Below are 17,193 nucleotides of genomic sequence, written 5' to 3'. Positions count from 1 at the left end.
AGCTCTGAGCCCACCTGTGATCGCATGTGCTTCTGCCCTCTAGTTACAACCCTGGGATCGGGCCCTGTGAGTGAAAGGGAGGCATCAAGATGTTGCATTGTTGTCATTGCGTCAAACCCTATTCCAGCATGCTTGATAGATCAACAAAGCCCGTATTTTTTAAGCAGCACATGGAATTCAAATCAGTGGCTGCTCTGGCATAATGTTTCATCTCAAATACGTGTGATGGAAGTCCTCAAATCATATGTTCTCTGAATCCACCGTAGTAATCATTTCAGGTGGAGTTGGTGTTCAAGACAAGCCTAGAAGTCATGACGTGTGAAGGTGTGAATGAGGTCTCCATCAGCCTCTCAGTATTAGAGACATGCAGAAGTTGGCTACAGGTTCTGTAAGGAGATACCTCCAGGATTTGCAGCCAAGGTATAAGAGCCACCCAAGTAGTGTTTATACAGTCCGTGAACCAGTGAATCCTCAGATTCTGGTGGAAAATTGGGTTCTTCTTAACGTATGTCTTGAAAAATGCCTTGAAAAACGGATATATGACCTAAAACCCACTATACTACATGGCACTATCTGCTTGCAATTTCCTACAGGGGCTATGTTTACTTTCCGTTACCATAGGAAGACTAAAATAGACGTAGGCTGTTATAATACTTTTACCTTTGGCACTTTATTAATAGAGGTTCTCGTTTTCTCCTGCCCTTGCTAACTGTTCTTGTGAAGTCACTTGGGCAAAAATATATTTCGAGAAATATCTATAGATCGCCTACAAGCTCTGATGTGTCAAACTATATTCTGTGGAGGATGGCCAGGACAAGGTATATATAACCACCATAGCATGATTCCCGTTATAGAACATTAAATTCATAGTCGTAGCTAGACACTCTTTGGAAATGGAGGTGAAGGTGTTTCATAAAAATAATCATGTCTGGGTGGCTGAAGAAATGCGGGCCACTCCATTTTTGGATGAATCTGTGTGTGCCTAAATATGTACTGGTATTGGAATTACCATGTTCATTACACAGATGGCACTACGTCAGGGTGAGGGGACAGTAACTAAAGTCACTCTATAAAGAAACAGAACATTTATATCACACTTTGCTCCCGGTGGAATCAAAGCGCCAGAGCTGCAGTCACTAGGGTGTGCTCTGTAGGCAGCAGCAGTATTAGGGAGTCTTGCCCAAGGTCTCCTCACTGAATAGGTACTGGCTTACCGAAAAGGAAGAGCTGAGATTCGAACCCTGGTTTCCTGCGTCAGAGACAGAGCCCTTAAAGATCTACTTACCTGGGGCTTCCTCCAGCTCCTGGCAGCCTTTCTGTCTCTGTAATTGAGAAAACTGGGAGACCAAAAACCATATTCTTAATGGTGTGCCACAACACCAATAATACAGGTCCTTCTCAAAAAATTCGCATATTGTGATAAAGTTCATTATTTTCTGTAATGTACTGATAAACATTAGACTTTCATATATTTTAGATTCATTACACACAACTGAAGTAGTTCAAGCCTTTTATTTTTTTAATATTGATGATTTTGGCATACAGCTCATAAAAACCTAAAATTCCTATCTCTAAAAATCAGCATATTTCATCCGACCAATAAAAGAAAAGTGTTTTTAAAACAAAAAGAGTCAACCTTCAAATAATTATGTTCAGTTATGCACTCAATACTTGGCCGGGAATCCTTTTGCAGAAAGGACTGCTTCAATGCGGCGTGGCATGGACACAATCAGCCTGTGGCACTGCTCAGGTGTTATGGAGGCCCAGGATGCTTCGATAGCGGCCTTAAGCTCATCCAGAGTGTTGGATCTTGCGTCTCTCAACTTTCTCTTCACAATATCCCACAGATTCTCTATGGGGTTCAGGTCAGGATAGTTGGCAGGCCAATTGAGCACAGTAATACCATGGTCAGTAAACCATTAACCAGTGGTTTTGGCACTGTGAGCAGGTGCCAGGTCGTGCTGAAAAATGAAATCTTCATCTCCATAAAGCTTTTCAGCAGATGGAAGCATGAAGTGCTCCAAAATCTCCTGATAGCTAGCTGCATTGACCCTGCCCTTGATAAAACACAGTGGACCAACACCAGCAGCTGACATGGCACCCCAGACCATCACTGACTGTGGGTACTTGACACTGGACTTCAGGCATTTTGGCATTTCCCTCTCCCCAGTCTTCCTCCAGACTCTGGCACCTTGATTTCCGAATGACATGCAAAAGTTGCTTTCATCCGAAAAAAAGTACTTTGGACCACTGAGCAACAGTCCAGTGCTGCTTCTCTGTAGCCCAGGTCAGGCGCTTCTGCCGCTGTTTCTGGTTCAAAAGTGGCTTGACCTGGGGAATGCGGCACCTTTAGCCCATTTCCTGCACACGCCTGTACACGGTGGTACAATGTACCACCCAAAGAAAGCCTAATTGGTGGTGGAAAAAACAAGATATAGATCAATTAATTGTGATAATTAGTGATAAAGTTATTGGCGAATAAATGGGAGGTGATAATTGCTCGGATGCATAAGGTGAAAAAACACTGAAGGCTGAAGTGGTTCAAGGACAACTGTTGTGAACAAAGTTGTAAAATTCTAAATACATACATATAAATGTAAAATGCACTAAAAATCACATTTTCCTTTGTTGCTGTCAGTTATGCTGGGAACACACGATGCACCTTCCAGTCCAATCGACGAAAATCGGATGACCGACCTGTCCAATCTGATTCTGATCGATAAAGGGATCGATTTTGCAAAGTTATAATCGGAAATGGATTCCTTTATCGATCGGGAGCAGTTTGGACATGTACACCCGATATAACTTCCCATCAGATTACCCGTCAATCGGATGTGAAATTGCATCATGTGTTCCCAGCATTACAGCAGGAATTGAAAGTCTAATAGATCTGTCACATTATCTGTTGCATTTTGAACTAGTCTATCTCCTCATGGGGGATTCTCAGTTATTTGTTTATTTACAAAAGCACTTACGGAACTGCATTTACTTAGTCCAACTGTCAAAATAGTGCGCCATCAAGTATGGAGGCTGGCCAACATCTATGTATAGATCTTTTCCAAAGATTGCTTTTGTAAAGAATTAAGGTACAACTGTGAATCTCCCATGAAGCGATGGACTTGTCCAAAATCTGTAAGATCTGTCATTCTTTTACTACCTACTGTAAATGACAGCAACATAAGAAAAAGGTGAGTTAAAGTGCATTTTACTCTGAGAGAGATTTTTTTTATATATGTATTTACAATTTTTTGTGATAGTGGTTCTTTAAAGTGGATCCGAGATAAACTTTTACTCATTGCATAATTGTGTTCCTTTCATATTGTTTATAGGGCATTCCTCAAGCCAAATACTTTTTTGTTTTTGTTTTAATACTGTAATTCCCTATAAACTAAACAAGCCTCGCTCACAGCTTTTCAGAGAGCCTTGGTATTTTCAGACAGTAGCAAGGGTTTATGGGAGCTCAGCCTGGGCAGGAGGAGGGGGAAGTGTTATAGCCAGAGATTTCAGAGGCAGAGGGGAGGAGGGGGAATTAGGTTTTCACTGGCTGAGGGCTGGAGATGCAGATCAGCTTGCCTGTGTGTAATGTTTACAAACAGAACATGGCTGCTGTCATTGTATCAAAGGAAGAAATAATCATATTCTATTGAAGCTGTTTGCAGATAGATATGCTGTGTAAACCAGAGCGTTGGAGTCGGAGTCGGGGCAATTTTTGGCACCCGGAGTCGGAATTGGAGTCGGAGTTGGGAGTCTAAGTCGGGTGATTTTTGTACAAAATCCACAGCCCTGTTAAATATTAGACTAAGGAGTCGAGGAGTCTGAGTCATTTTGGTTACCCGGAGTCGGAGTTGGAGTCGTGGTTTCATAAACTGAGGAGTCGGAGTTGGAGTCGGAAGATTTTTGTGCCGACTCCACAGCCCTGGTGTAAACTATCTAAACTTTAGATAAGATATATAGACAAGTTACTTGTTATAGTTAGTTTTTCATCTCGGATCCGCTTTAAAGTTATTTTGGCTTTTGTGTGTCCGGAAGACGTGACAATGGTCAGATTATGAAACGTGACCTGTGAAAGGTATGTGCCCTGGAAAGAATGTCCTGCAGGGTTTCATAACTCCAGAAGCCTTCCGTCCTGGGATTACAAGATAGATCAGAGCTCTTGGCCGCACTGATTGTAGATGGTAACATGGAAAATCCCAATATAAATGTTAACTACTAACAAAGAAAGGTCACCAGAGACGTTATTTGATGAGAATTGTCTCACTATAGTCATTGCCTGCTTATGGTGGTTCAAACAATGAGGTGCATAGTTGACATTGCCATATCTGAAGTTTTTTAAATGATTTCTTCTGTTGTTCAACCTTTTCACCACTGAGGGGTTTTTCCCCTTTAGGACCAGAGCACTTTTCACCTTTCAGAACTCCTCCCTTTTATTTGCCAATAACTTTATCACTACTTATCACTCCGAAATAATCTATATCTTGTTTTGTTTTGTTTTTTTATATACCAATTAGGCTTTCTTTGGCTTGTACATTTTGCTAAGAATCATTTTATTCTAAATGCATTTTATAAGGATTGATAAGAAAAAAAATAATTATTTCTCCATTTTTGACCATTCTAGTTTTAAAATTAAACGTGCTACATGATGATAGAGCTCTCTCTGATCGAGTCCGACATTTTTTTCGATAGAGTTCATCATGAAATCTATTAGATATCGTCCTAGTATCAACGCCTGCCGGGACTCCACCTCCCAAGTGTATGTGTCATCTATACCCCACCCACCATGACAATGTTGAAGCCTCACCTATCATGTTGGTGCAGATTCTTGCCTGCTCCACTCTCCGAGGTGCATGCGTCTCCCCCAACCCTCCTAGTGTCCGCGGTGAGTGTTGACAGCTTACCTGCATTGTCACCAATGAACACTGGTACTTGTACTTAGGTCACCGCATGCGCCGGTGTCACATGATATAGGTGCTCACGGTGGCAATTCAAAATTATGTCTACCCCGTAGGAAGCTAGGACTCGTGCCGGCATGACAGGTTAGCTTTCAATACTCACCACAGGCACGGGGACACAAACCCACTTAGGGTATGTTTCCACTTGTGCATGTGGGTGCGGATTTGTTCGCGTTTTCACGCGGAATCGCTCACGGTTTGCGCTATGCGATATTAACGATGTCAATGCCGGCAAGCATTGACATGGGTATTTATGCGGGATCACACACGTAAATGCTGGGAAAACCGCAAGACTAACATGCTTGTGGTTTTCCTATTACATTACATTAGCGGCGATTCGCATGCGGGTGTGCGGCATGCGAATTCTGACGTCTCTGCCGTGCAGATTTTTTTCTGCACAGCAGACCGCACAGAATTCCTGACAAGTGGAAACAGCCCCATCCACTTGTATTGGTTATGTGAATTTGCATGCGGACAACGCATGGGAATTCGCGTTAGTGGAAACGTACCCACATACTTGGAGGGACAGTGGCCGGGGTACGTAGGTCGTTAGGAAAGCGAATGCCATTAGCACCCAATCAAGCCCTTGCAACAGACATTTTCCAACATGCCTGATCGATCCTTTTGACTGATTCCTCCCTAGTAGTGGTATGGGCACTGGGCAGAAGGGATCATGGGAGCCACAGTCCGTTTTCCAGATTAATAATGTGTTTCAGCAGTTTAGTTGCTTGAGTGTTCAGGCTGGGGGAATTGGGATTTTAAGTGAACCGAGCACCATTTTTAGCACCCATGGCATCTCAATAGCACATTAAAGCGGATCCGAGATGAAAAACTAACTATAACAAGTAACTTGTCTATATATCTTATCTAAAGTTTAGATAGTTTACACAGCAAATCTGCTGCAAACAGCTTCAACAGTTTATGATTATTTATCCCTGTGATACAATGAGGGCAGCCATGCTCTGTTTGTGATCATTACACACAGGCAAGCTGATCTGTATCTCCAGCCCTCAGCCTGTGAAAACTTCACTCCCCTCTCATACTCCCTCCTCCTCTCTGCCTCTGAAATCTCTGGCTAGTGACCTCCTCCTCCTCATGTCCAGACTGATCTCCCATAAGCCCTTGCTACTAAGGCTGAGAGTGCCAAGGCACACTGAAAAACTGTGGGCGAGGCTTGTTTAGTTTATAGGGAATTAGAGTATTAAAACAATTTGGCTTGAGGAACGCCCTATAAACTATATGAAAGGAACACAATTATGCAATGAGTAAAAGTAAAACTGCAATTTTACCTCTTTTTACATTTAGAAGCTTAGTAGAGGCTTTTTACCCTGCGTCCGAGGCCTGTCCAACCACAGAAAGTTCTGGTAGATAAGGACTGATGTAATTATTTTGTTGCACAAATTAGCAGAGTTCAAACAAAAGCTTTCATCAGCATGGAGGTGGGTACATAGGACACTGTGCTTCAAAGATTTTAGAGAAGTCACAGATGCTATCTTCACACCTTCCTCTGGATAAATAATGGGCAGCTAGAAGGAGAGGGGGGACATGGCAGCCCCTATAGCTATTAGAAACCAGGGGGGAAAAAGTAGCGCTTGTTTCGCTTTAAATGAGTAACACATGAGAAATCAGGGTGCTCTGCAATATAAAATGTATACATTGCCCAAGAGAATGTCGGGTTATCTCACGTGTTTTGCATCGAGAGTACCGTATTTCACAACTTGTTCTATAGTCCTACAGATGTTACTCTAGCAAGCCCCATAGCTCTTTTCTGCAATAAAAAAAATCTTCACGAGCCATAAAATGTTCAAACGTCAACGTATCATAGGTGTAAGACAGTTCTGGGCTGTGAATAGTGCTAGAACTTCCCAAACACAGGCGAATGATAAACCGCATTCAGAATTGTCCTCCAAACGTTGAAACTGAAATGCCAGCTCTCTGTAGTGAATGTCAATGATTTTTTGTTTGTATCCTTGTTCACAAAAACTTTGGTAAGTAAAATGTACAGAGAAGCCAGCTAGAAACTTCTATCCAGATGGCTTCAGAAGTCAATTTGTTGAAGGTTTTACACAATCTAACCCACTTCTTTAGTTTTTCAGGACAGGCCTCCATGTTTTGTTTTGGGGTTTCTTTTTTTTTTGCATGTCCTTCTGTCATGAGCCCCGACACTAATGCCTTGTACACACGATGCAATTTTCCGTCAGATTGACGGTTGAATCGATTATTTACAACAGGTCCAATCTGATTTCCTATCGTTATTCTGATCGATTTTTCCACCACTTCTATGCAAAATTGATCAGGAAAATGATTGGAAATCAGGTTGGAACTGTCGGAATTAATCATTTCAACAGTCATCTGATGGAAAATTGCATTGTGTGTATCAGGCATAAAAGTAAAAAACAACTGCCGCATGTGGTAAACCCCAAGTTTAGGAATAGCTTTTTATTCACGTTAATTCCTTTCCACTACTCTGGCTTATATGCATGTCATGTATCAAATTACTGGTCATGTAGTTCTATAAAAGTGTCCATCAGACTGCATGATGTCCCATGATCTCCTTTAAATGTTTGTTGTGGGGTATAATTCCCTCCCACAGATGCTATATCATTCCATCTATGTGGGTGTTGCTGAGTAGATGAGAAAGCAAAAACTCAGCTATCTACACAAGGTGCTTATGTACACATAATAGGATAAGGGTAAGGCTGGATGGAACACTTGCATGGATCCTATTTGAATTATGTCTAAAGCATACATGTCAAACTCCGGCCCGTGGGCCAAATCTGGCCCTCGGTGCTATCAGATTTGGCCCTCTGGGTTATTTCCCCACTTTACATTATGTTTGGCCCACTCTAGACCACCAGAAGCTATATTGGAGGGTAAGCCCTAGATCACCAGGGAAGCCATATGGGAGGGGGAAAGCATTAGATACCAGGGAACTGTATTGGAGAGGTAGGGGGGCACTAGGCACCAGGGAACTGTATAGGGGAAGGAGGGACCACCAAATATCAAGGAATTGTATAGGAGAGGGAGGACCACTAAACATCCGGGAACTGTATAGAGGATGGAGGGGGGCTATTAGACACCAGGGAACTGTATAGGGGATGAATAGGGGGCTATTAGACACCAGGGAGATGTATAGAGGATGGGGGGGGGGGCTATTAGACACCTAGGAACTTTAAGGGAGAGAGGTGGCCACTAGACATTGAGATCGGCCTGCGACATGGTCCCAGAGGTCAATTTCAGCCCACTTTGTAATTGAGTTTGACACCTTCTTGTGGCCAAAAAGTAAAACTACATCTAAAAGTAAAAAAATTAATTTAAAATACACACATATTTACCCAAATCAAATACTATTTACATCCCACCCTCTCAAAAATACCCACATAAAATGTTTAATAATTTAAAAAAAAACAAAAAAACATTACAATAAAAAAAACACAAATATTTACCTAAGGGTCTAAACTTTTTAAATATCTATGTAAAGATTAAATATATATATATATATATTTTTAATAAGCTTGTAAATAGTGATGGATGCAAAATCGGAAAAAATGCTCTTTTATTTCCAAATAAAATATTGCCGCCATACATTGTGGTAGGGACATAATTTAAACAGTGAAATAATCGGGACAAATGGGCAAATACAATACGTGGGTTTTAATTATGGAGGCATGTATTATTTTAAAACTATAATGGCCGAAAACTGAGAATTAATGATTTTTTTCAGTTTTTTTCTTATTCTTCCTGTTAAAATGCATTTACAGTAAAGTGGTTCTTAGCAAAATGTACCCCCCCCCCCCCCCAAAAAAAAAAGAAAGCCTAATTGGTGGCAGAAAAAACAAGATATAGATCAGTTCATTGTGATAAGTAGTGATAAAGTTATAGGCTAATGAATGGGAGGTGAACATTGCTCGAATGCATAAAGTGAAAACGACCGAGGGCTTAAATGGTTAAGAGCTGTATCATTCTCCGTAGCAAGTATTATAAATGGCCTGGGAGGAGTCGTTCGGTAGGTCAGGACCATAAATGTGGAAGTACAAGAGGTACATACCAGAAATATATTGTGCTGTGCCGAGAACATGTACAGATTGGGATATTGCTGCTGAGGAATTTACGTATCCTGGCACTGACAGGTACATTAGTTATTTTAAACCTGCAGTTCAGTAAACCTTTAAATAACGAGGGTGATTACATCATACTGGCCTCGCCAGAGCTATTCTGAATGAGGATGGAAACTTCATATGTGGCTTTACTGATCTGCAAATTCTTCCTCCGACCACAGACACCAGATAGACGTTGTATAGGTACTGCCAGTCTTTATCGCCAACTCACTAATCTGAAGCCTTGACTGTTTGTTTTGGAGATGCCAGTTGGAAGCATGTCCACGTGCTACAGGAAACACCTGAGGCACTCATGTCTGACTGTTCTCTGGCTTCCTGGCACATTTTTGTGGTTGCTATTTGACCTGAGGATGCGGGAAAGCCTACAAAATGCGTTGTTCAAAAACCTACCATGTGCAATAAACGTTCTAAAGAAAATTTTTTAGTACTTTTTCAATAGCTACAAGCTTTAAAGTTATTTTTCGATAAGATGAAAAATGATCTGGGAGAAAACTCAAAAGAAAAAGCCAAACACCAGGGGGAAGGGGGGTTCTTAGGGTTAGGCACCTCCAGGGGCGGTCTTAGAATTAGGCACCACCAGGGGGAATCTTAGGGTCAGGTATCGGTAGCGGAGGGGGTGTAGACCTTCAGGAAGGTAACCCAACCATACCTCTCCTTTGGAAACTGCTTTTAATTATTTATACATTTTGGGCACCTCCACCATTAAGCCTTATTTCCTCTGTTGGGAGGATGTTTCTTTTGTGTCCGTGAACTTTGCTGGCCCACATCTCTCATGAATAGATTGTGTAGGTGAGCTCTCATACTACAAGGAAGTGGTAAAACCAATCAAGATAGGATGCAGCGAGAGGTTGATTCACTAAAAAAAAAACTCCTGTTACTCACGCTATTTCCACAACATGCCTTAAATGTAATGGGCTGCACACTACGCGTGGTACTGGCCACGTAGCGCACGTAATCACAGGAGCCCACGCTATGCTGCGGGTCAAGTGACAGACAGCCTGGTGGGCCAATCAGATGTGCGGGGATCACATCCTTTCATGTGATTGGACCCGAAGGGGCTCAGGGTGGAAGGAGAGGAGTCCTCATTTGCATGTAGGCAGCGTAACTTACTTGCGCTTGCTATGCTGCACTTCCCGCAGCATAGAGTGTGCTTCTGTGATTACGTGCGCTATGCGGCCAATAGCGCCTATAGCGTGCAGCGCATTACATTTCAGGCACGCTGTGGAAATAGCGCAAGTAACAGGAGGTTACTCGTGCTATTTTCTTTAGTGAATCAACCGCAGTAGGTTTACGCATCCTAACGGTTTCTAGATTTAAACAGTCCAGCAACAGGCAGAGTCTCCTGTGGTATTCTGCATGACTAATGTCCATCTGGACGCCTTGAGAAAGGGGGACAGACCTTCTTCCGAAAAATGTGCTCATCTATCAACATCTGTGTCCTAATTCGGATACTATCATTGATTAGAAGTTTGAGTTGTACTTTAGTTTTCTGTATTCTCAGAACTAGAGAGACGATAGTACCTGGTGATCACCGGAACACCAGGATTGTCCAAGAGAGAGAGACCAGGAGCCCAATGCTGCAGTATTCCTGGATAATTAGATAGCATAATTGATGCATGATCATACTCACCAAGATGGGTTGCAAATACTTGCAACCACAGTTAAGCTACATACTCATCTTGTGCCCCAGGAAGATGGAACCCAGCGACGACAAGCGCTCCCCGATCCATGTTCCATCTGGCGGGTACGCGCAAGCGCGACATCACGCAATGGCACATGACGGGTGCAAATTAGACTTCACACGATCCGACGGTCATTATCTCCTCATGCTGCTAAATGTTTGCGTGATCACACGCCTGAAGCCACATCGTAAGATCATGGAAAGGACCTCTTGTCGCTCAAAGTATTCTGGGTCGTCAGAAAAGTAGCCGAGAACATCGCGACGTTGGTACGGGCCTTCAGAGCCTGCGGGAAATTGACCGTACACCGCTCTCAGCCAGAGAACAGCGAGTTGATTATGGTTTGTGTTTGTCTGTATTGACCAATGCTGCCCAGGGTTCAATAGATCTGAACACTGAGTAAGTCTCTTACATATCAAGGAGGTAAAACTGTGTGACATCATTGAGCCTACAGAATCCTATATAAGTCTCTGTATGTTACATTCACTTTAAATTCACTGTGATCCACTGCGCGCTTCCATGCCTAAAAACAAACTATACATAGCGTAATCCTGTTTTTACTGCCACTACTGTTAAACTATATCACACATCCAACGTGCAGGTGATAACAAGTGTCCACTCGTGGTCCCACCACCTCTAGTATAAAAGCGGCTCACCAGATTGTAACCACCAATTCACAGGTGGAAAGATCGCTCAATATGTGGTGCACTGGGTACTTCAATGATCCACATCCAATTGCCATAAACACCAGTTCCGTTTATTCCTCAATAAAAAGTAAAAACTTTCATTGCGCAACATGCATAATGAATTTAAAACCGAAACGCGTAGGGCGGAGCCAGTACGCTTGACGCTGAATGCGGAAGTACAGGTGAGGACGCTGAATGCGGAAGTACGGGTGAGGTGAGGTGTTGCGAGGTGATTGAGCGGGACGCCGCGAATACACCAAGGGCTTGATTCACAAAGCGGTGCTAACCTACTTAGCACGTCTAAAGTCTTTAGACGTGCTAACCAGGGTGCTAAGTAGGTTAGCACTGAATTATCTGATTCAGAAATTCGGTGCTAACCTACTTAGCACCCTGGTTAGCACGTCTAAAGACTTTAGACGTGCTAAGTAGGTTAGCACCGCTTTGTGAATCAAGCCCCAAGAGGAGAGGCACACCGAGCCCAGCAGTCTTACCGCTGTGACACGCTATCTATTCCTCTAAGGGGATTTTGTAAGTACCTAGAGGGCGCGAGAGGCGCAGTGTGGTTTTAAATTCATTATGCATGGATGTGTGATATAGTTTAACAGTAGTGGCAGTAAAAACAGGATTACGCTATGTATAGTTTGTTTTTAGGCATGGAAGCACGCAGTGGATCACAGTGAATTTAAGGTCTTTTCAAGAGGATTGCAACACAGCGCACTTTCTTATTTTTTATTGCTGGAAAGACATTTTAGTCTGGACTTTTGCTTGAGAGTGTTCTGGATTTTGATAAATTTTATATAATCTTGTGGTTTAGGAAAGCATTGGGGGGGCGCAGCAAGTAAGTTCATTTATTATGTTACATTCACTGTTGTACGGTTCTGATCCAGTTCTGTATCATGCCTGAAGAAGAAACTTAATATTTTGAAAGCTTGCAGTAAACTATATAGTCATTAACTACTTGCCGACCGCTCAGCGCCAATTGGGAAATCCTATGGGGGTGTTTTGCAGGAGATTGCGATCAAGTTGGATTGACTTGAGCTGCGTCTTATCAGTCGATGGTCGCCTCTTATCGGTGATAACGCCTTGTCGTCTTGACAAAAGTTGTCCAACTTCAAGTTGTGCGTGCATTGAGCGTGTGTATGAGCTTTTACGTGATTTAATTTGACACCCCTGCCTTAAAGGTATTACCTGAATCAACATTTGTTGGTTTGATGTCAGAATTCAGGACTAAAGCTGGCCATACACTAGGCCGATTCCCCGCCGATCGACAGCAGATCCGATCACTGGGATCGAATCTGCTGTCAAATCATTAACGTTAACACTAAATTTCGATCTATTTCGTCCTGAAATAGATCGATCCCGTCGATCGCCTGCGGGTAGGTAGCGCGTTGCTAGAGGCGTTCGAGTGCCCGACGACCGACGCAATACAGCTTGATACATTGCCTGCTCCGCCGGCGCGTATCCCCCCGGTCACTGCTGCTCCGTCTCCGCGCTGTGCTCCTGATCCAGCAGGCTTCACTTCTTCCTGTCCCAGAAGGAAGTTTAAACAGTAGAGGGCGCTCTACTGTTTAAACTTCCCCAGACAGGAAGAAGTGAAGCCTGCTGGACCCGGAGACCAGACCTGAGCGGAGAAGACAGCGGAGACCTGGGGAGTCGCGCCGGCGGAGCAGGTAATGTGTGCGGGGGGGGGGGGGGAGCGGCGGCAGCACCACCACCACAGATTGTGAACGGTTTCAGGCTGAAATCGATTCATAATCTGTTTGCAGTAAAGGCAGCCATACGATCCCTCTCTGATCAGATTCGATCAGAGAGGGATCTATCTGTTGGTTGAATCTGATGGCAAATCGACCAGTGTATGGCCACCCTAACACCAGACCACACTTCACTTGCTTTCATGTTTGCACTCTCAGCATTTCTGTTTTGCGGGGTATGTGCTGACATTGGGATGTGCATGATTTACATAACAGCCACATTAGGAATGCCGCTGTAATGAACGTCTTATGACAATGTTTATCCAAACAGCAACCGTTTTATAAGAATCTTCAGTGTTTCTTCATTACATGAACTCCGTGGCCTGAGGAGAAATTATGCCGCCAAGGGGCTGCTCACTGTGTCCTTTTCCTGAGGAAAAACAAAATATGTCCCACATCCCTTCTCCAGGAGTCTAAAAAGAAAGGCCATTTGTTTCTAAATATAGCTGCAGAATTGTGTAAGTTCCTGGAAAAGTTTGGGGTTTGACAAGTTTAAGAAACAAAAACTCAGCCAAACTGTCTTCCAACAGCAGTAGCCTGACTCAACACACGCTGCCAGGACAAAACAACATGTTATTTTGTTTTTTTCTTTGGAGTTAATTGGCGAACGCTAGAAGATCCGGATCCAGGACCTTTGATTGGTAACACGCTTCACTCGTCAAGCTACGGCTCTTATCTTGCTTTCCACGTTCCGAACGATGCAACATCTGTAGAACACGAGTCTGCCGAGTGGAAGTGTCCACAGCAAAACAGGCACACGGTTGTTGTTTTTAGGTTTGAGACACCTTGAAGCTTGTAGCTTTGATTAAGGAAAATATGTATTGCCGGTCAGCATTAAGGAATGCCTTCATCGAATTCGGTTCATGAGGTTTCCGTGACTTGGCCATAAGCAGTGGAAGGGCAGTAATTTACTATTTACCGTATTTTTTGGACTAAAAGACACTCCTGACCATAAGACACACCTAGGTTTCAAGGAAAAAAACAGGGGAAAAAATATACTAAACCTGGTGCATCCATGGTGAAGAGGAATCTTGTAGATTATGCCCCCTTTATACCTCATGTGCTCTTGTACCTCTTGTGTCTCCCTGTGTCCTTCTGTGTCCCCATGTATCCTCCTCTATGCCCCTTTGTGTCCCCCTTGTGTCCTCCTCTATGCCCCTTTGTGTCCTCCGTTTTTCCTCCTGTGTCCTCCTCTGCATGGACACAGTACAGGGAGTCCCTGACATTGCGACGGGTTGGATGTTCGTATTGGCAGGCGTTCACAAGTCAGGAACTCCCTGCATTTGGACTGTAGGACGCAGTGACTTTTTTATCTCACTTTCGGGGGAGAAAACGTTAGTCTTATAGTCCAAAAGATACAGTACTTGTATACATTATACTAGTGAGCTAAAACCTGCAGTCCTCCTCTAATGTACCAGTTATAAAGGCCAGTTCCCACTTGTAAACGTGTAAAATGTACTAATTCGTAAAGGTTTCTGTAGCGCAGCGTCCATGCAACGGATCTAATGTTAACCACTTTAGCTTCAGCTACAGTATATCTACATCCTCTGTGACTTCATCTAAGCCATGAGGACGTAGATATATGTCTTGTAGCTGAAGCACAGCTATGCACGATTGAACTTGCTCCTGTGCACACCTCCGACACTATCTGCTGAGGCACTAATTGGTGAAAGGGAATATATGTTCCCTGAGCCAATAATATTGATTTTTACCATTAAAAATGCTTTTATTTTCTCAGTTAATAGTGAAAAATACACACTGTAGCATTATTTCATAATCGACTATCCTCAAAATAAATGGCGACAGGAAAATAATCGAAGTTTTGTGATAAACAGTAGAAATAGCCAAAGAAAATGTGTGTGTTTATCTACTGTAGTGCTTTTTATTTTTAAACTGGAATTGGTAAAACTGAGAAATGTGTTTTTTCAATGTTTTGCTCCTTTTCTCTTTAAAATGGAAAGAAAACAAAATTGTTCCTGGGAAATATGCCATACAGTGAAAGTCTAGTTTGTCTTGAAAAAACTATATACAGTATTTCATTTAGGTGTGATAAGTAGGGATAAGGTTATTGCTGATTAAATAGGGACATAGCTAAAATGTCAAAACTTTTCTGGTGCATAAGGGGGAAACGAGGTCTGGATGTGAAGTACAAGATTGGAAAGAGTTAAACACCCCTTATACTTTCTTAGCGGATTCTCCATGAGCTATCTGGGTGTTCTGTAGTACAGGGCTTTTCAACCTTTCCACTGTTTGTACCACTTTTATCACCTGAAAATGTTCAAGTACCACCAGTGTCCCTGCACAGTAGATTGGACTCAACCATGCTTCGCTTCCAGCGCAGCCCGAGTGGAGAGCCGCTATTGCGCATACGCGCACGCCGACAAGGAAATTCTTTGGGAGTCCCAGCGCTGGATCCCCTCTATATATCCAGAGGCTTTCCTGTCCCAAAGTAAGTACCCCCCCCAGGTGCACATTTTTTCTTACAGGTACACTTTAAGAAACGTGTGTGTGGGGGGGGGGGGGGGAAGGGGGGGAGCAGGAGTCATTCGTGGGGAAAAGGATTAAAATTATATTGCTAGCCTACAGATTGCATTAGTAGCAATCGAGGGGAAGCTGAAGTTTGTGGAGGCAGGGAAGGACCGGGACAAGCATCAGGGGGGCAATTAAGTGGCGGGCAACAGCAAAGTACCACTGGCGGTACGCATACCACAAGTTGAAAAGACCTGCTGTAGTACATACATTGAGCTGTGTACCCACCTTGCGATTTCACAGATGATTTTTCCGAGGACCGGCGATATTTTGAGCAACAAGCGGTCGTTTCCGGTGCATGATCACGCGAATGTCACTTTGTGTCATGCGCCAATTAACGACCGTCATATCGGATCTTTAAGATCCCCAATGACAAAGTACCACAATCGCTTTATACGCCCATCGTGTAGCGCCGCGTGACGTCACGCATACCCACCGGCAAGAAGATGAAGCGCTGGATGCTCATCGTGAGGGAGACGTCGCTGGATCCATCTTCCTGGGTCGTTGCAGTGAGTATGTAGCTTAAGAAGAACGCACAATCTAATATCTACCATAGTCCTATGTCTATGTATGTATCGTGTAGTGCATGTATCGTAGTCTAGGGCCAATTTAGGGGGAAGCCAATTAACTTATCTGTATGTTTTTGGGATGTGGGAGGAAACTGGAGTGACTGGGGGAAACCCACACAGACACATGGAGAACATACAAACTCTGTGCATATAGTGCCCTGGCTGGGATACGAACCGGGGACCCAGCACAGCAAGACGAGAGAGCCTTTTCTGTTTCCGATTATCTCCAGTAATCTCCCCTCCTGTGAAGTCTGCTTGATGCCTCTATGGATATAAGTCCATTTCTATCTCTATCAGCCTGTTGTGCAGAACCCTCTTCAGGACCTCAGGGCTATGGATTTCACAGGACAAGAATAGCCTTTATTCCGTGTGGCATGGTTTGCCTGACCAGCTGAGACTGGCATTATTAATCACTTCAGAGCGGAGCTCTCCCTAGCAATAACCTTCCACCAGGGACACGTCACTCGCACGTTCTAATCTCCGCGTATTCTGCAGCGGGGCAAGCATGCGATGGGGCGACGGCCAAGGCTACACATGCTTATTCTGAATCCTTATCCTAAATAAATATAGATTGAAATCTCAGGAGCTGACAAGTGTTCCGCTGCCTGGGGATGGGATATAAGCCTGGAAAGCTGTGTGTGGCTGGTGTTGCTTTTACATTCAATAGAAAGGGGAGACTAGGCATAACTAGTCAAGTCCTGTTAGTCTGGACTACCTGTCATCCCTATTCTGTGGAGTCCACCATATTGTATTAGTACTTCAGAAAAGCAGGGATGCTCATCATGAGGTCGTGATCACGAGCTGTTTTTTGGGATCACGAGGTTGTAATCGGCATTAGTGATCGATTCTCGATCACGAATGCTGATCACAAATGCACTCGTTACCCGACTAGTGATCACTAGTTACTCGTGA

At 43.5% G+C, this 17,193-nt stretch overlaps 2 protein-coding genes across 4 annotated transcripts in view; one reads left to right on the top strand and one right to left on the bottom strand.

The window, feature by feature from the left end:
- Positions 1-17,193, top strand: part of CMSS1 (cms1 ribosomal small subunit homolog) — a 426,354-nt gene that overhangs the window by 358,901 nt on the left and 50,260 nt on the right. The gene's annotated exons all lie outside the window — the stretch shown is intronic.
- FILIP1L (filamin A interacting protein 1 like) overlaps positions 1-17,193 on the bottom strand; it is a 381,420-nt gene that overhangs the window by 342,820 nt on the left and 21,407 nt on the right. The window lies entirely within an intron of this gene.

Source organism: Hyperolius riggenbachi, chromosome 2, assembly GCF_040937935.1.
Source record: "Hyperolius riggenbachi isolate aHypRig1 chromosome 2, aHypRig1.pri, whole genome shotgun sequence".
NCBI classification, from domain to species: domain Eukaryota; kingdom Metazoa; phylum Chordata; class Amphibia; order Anura; family Hyperoliidae; genus Hyperolius; species Hyperolius riggenbachi.
Note: the sequence above shows the minus strand (reverse complement) of the source record. Positions and strands in the feature narration are given on the sequence as shown.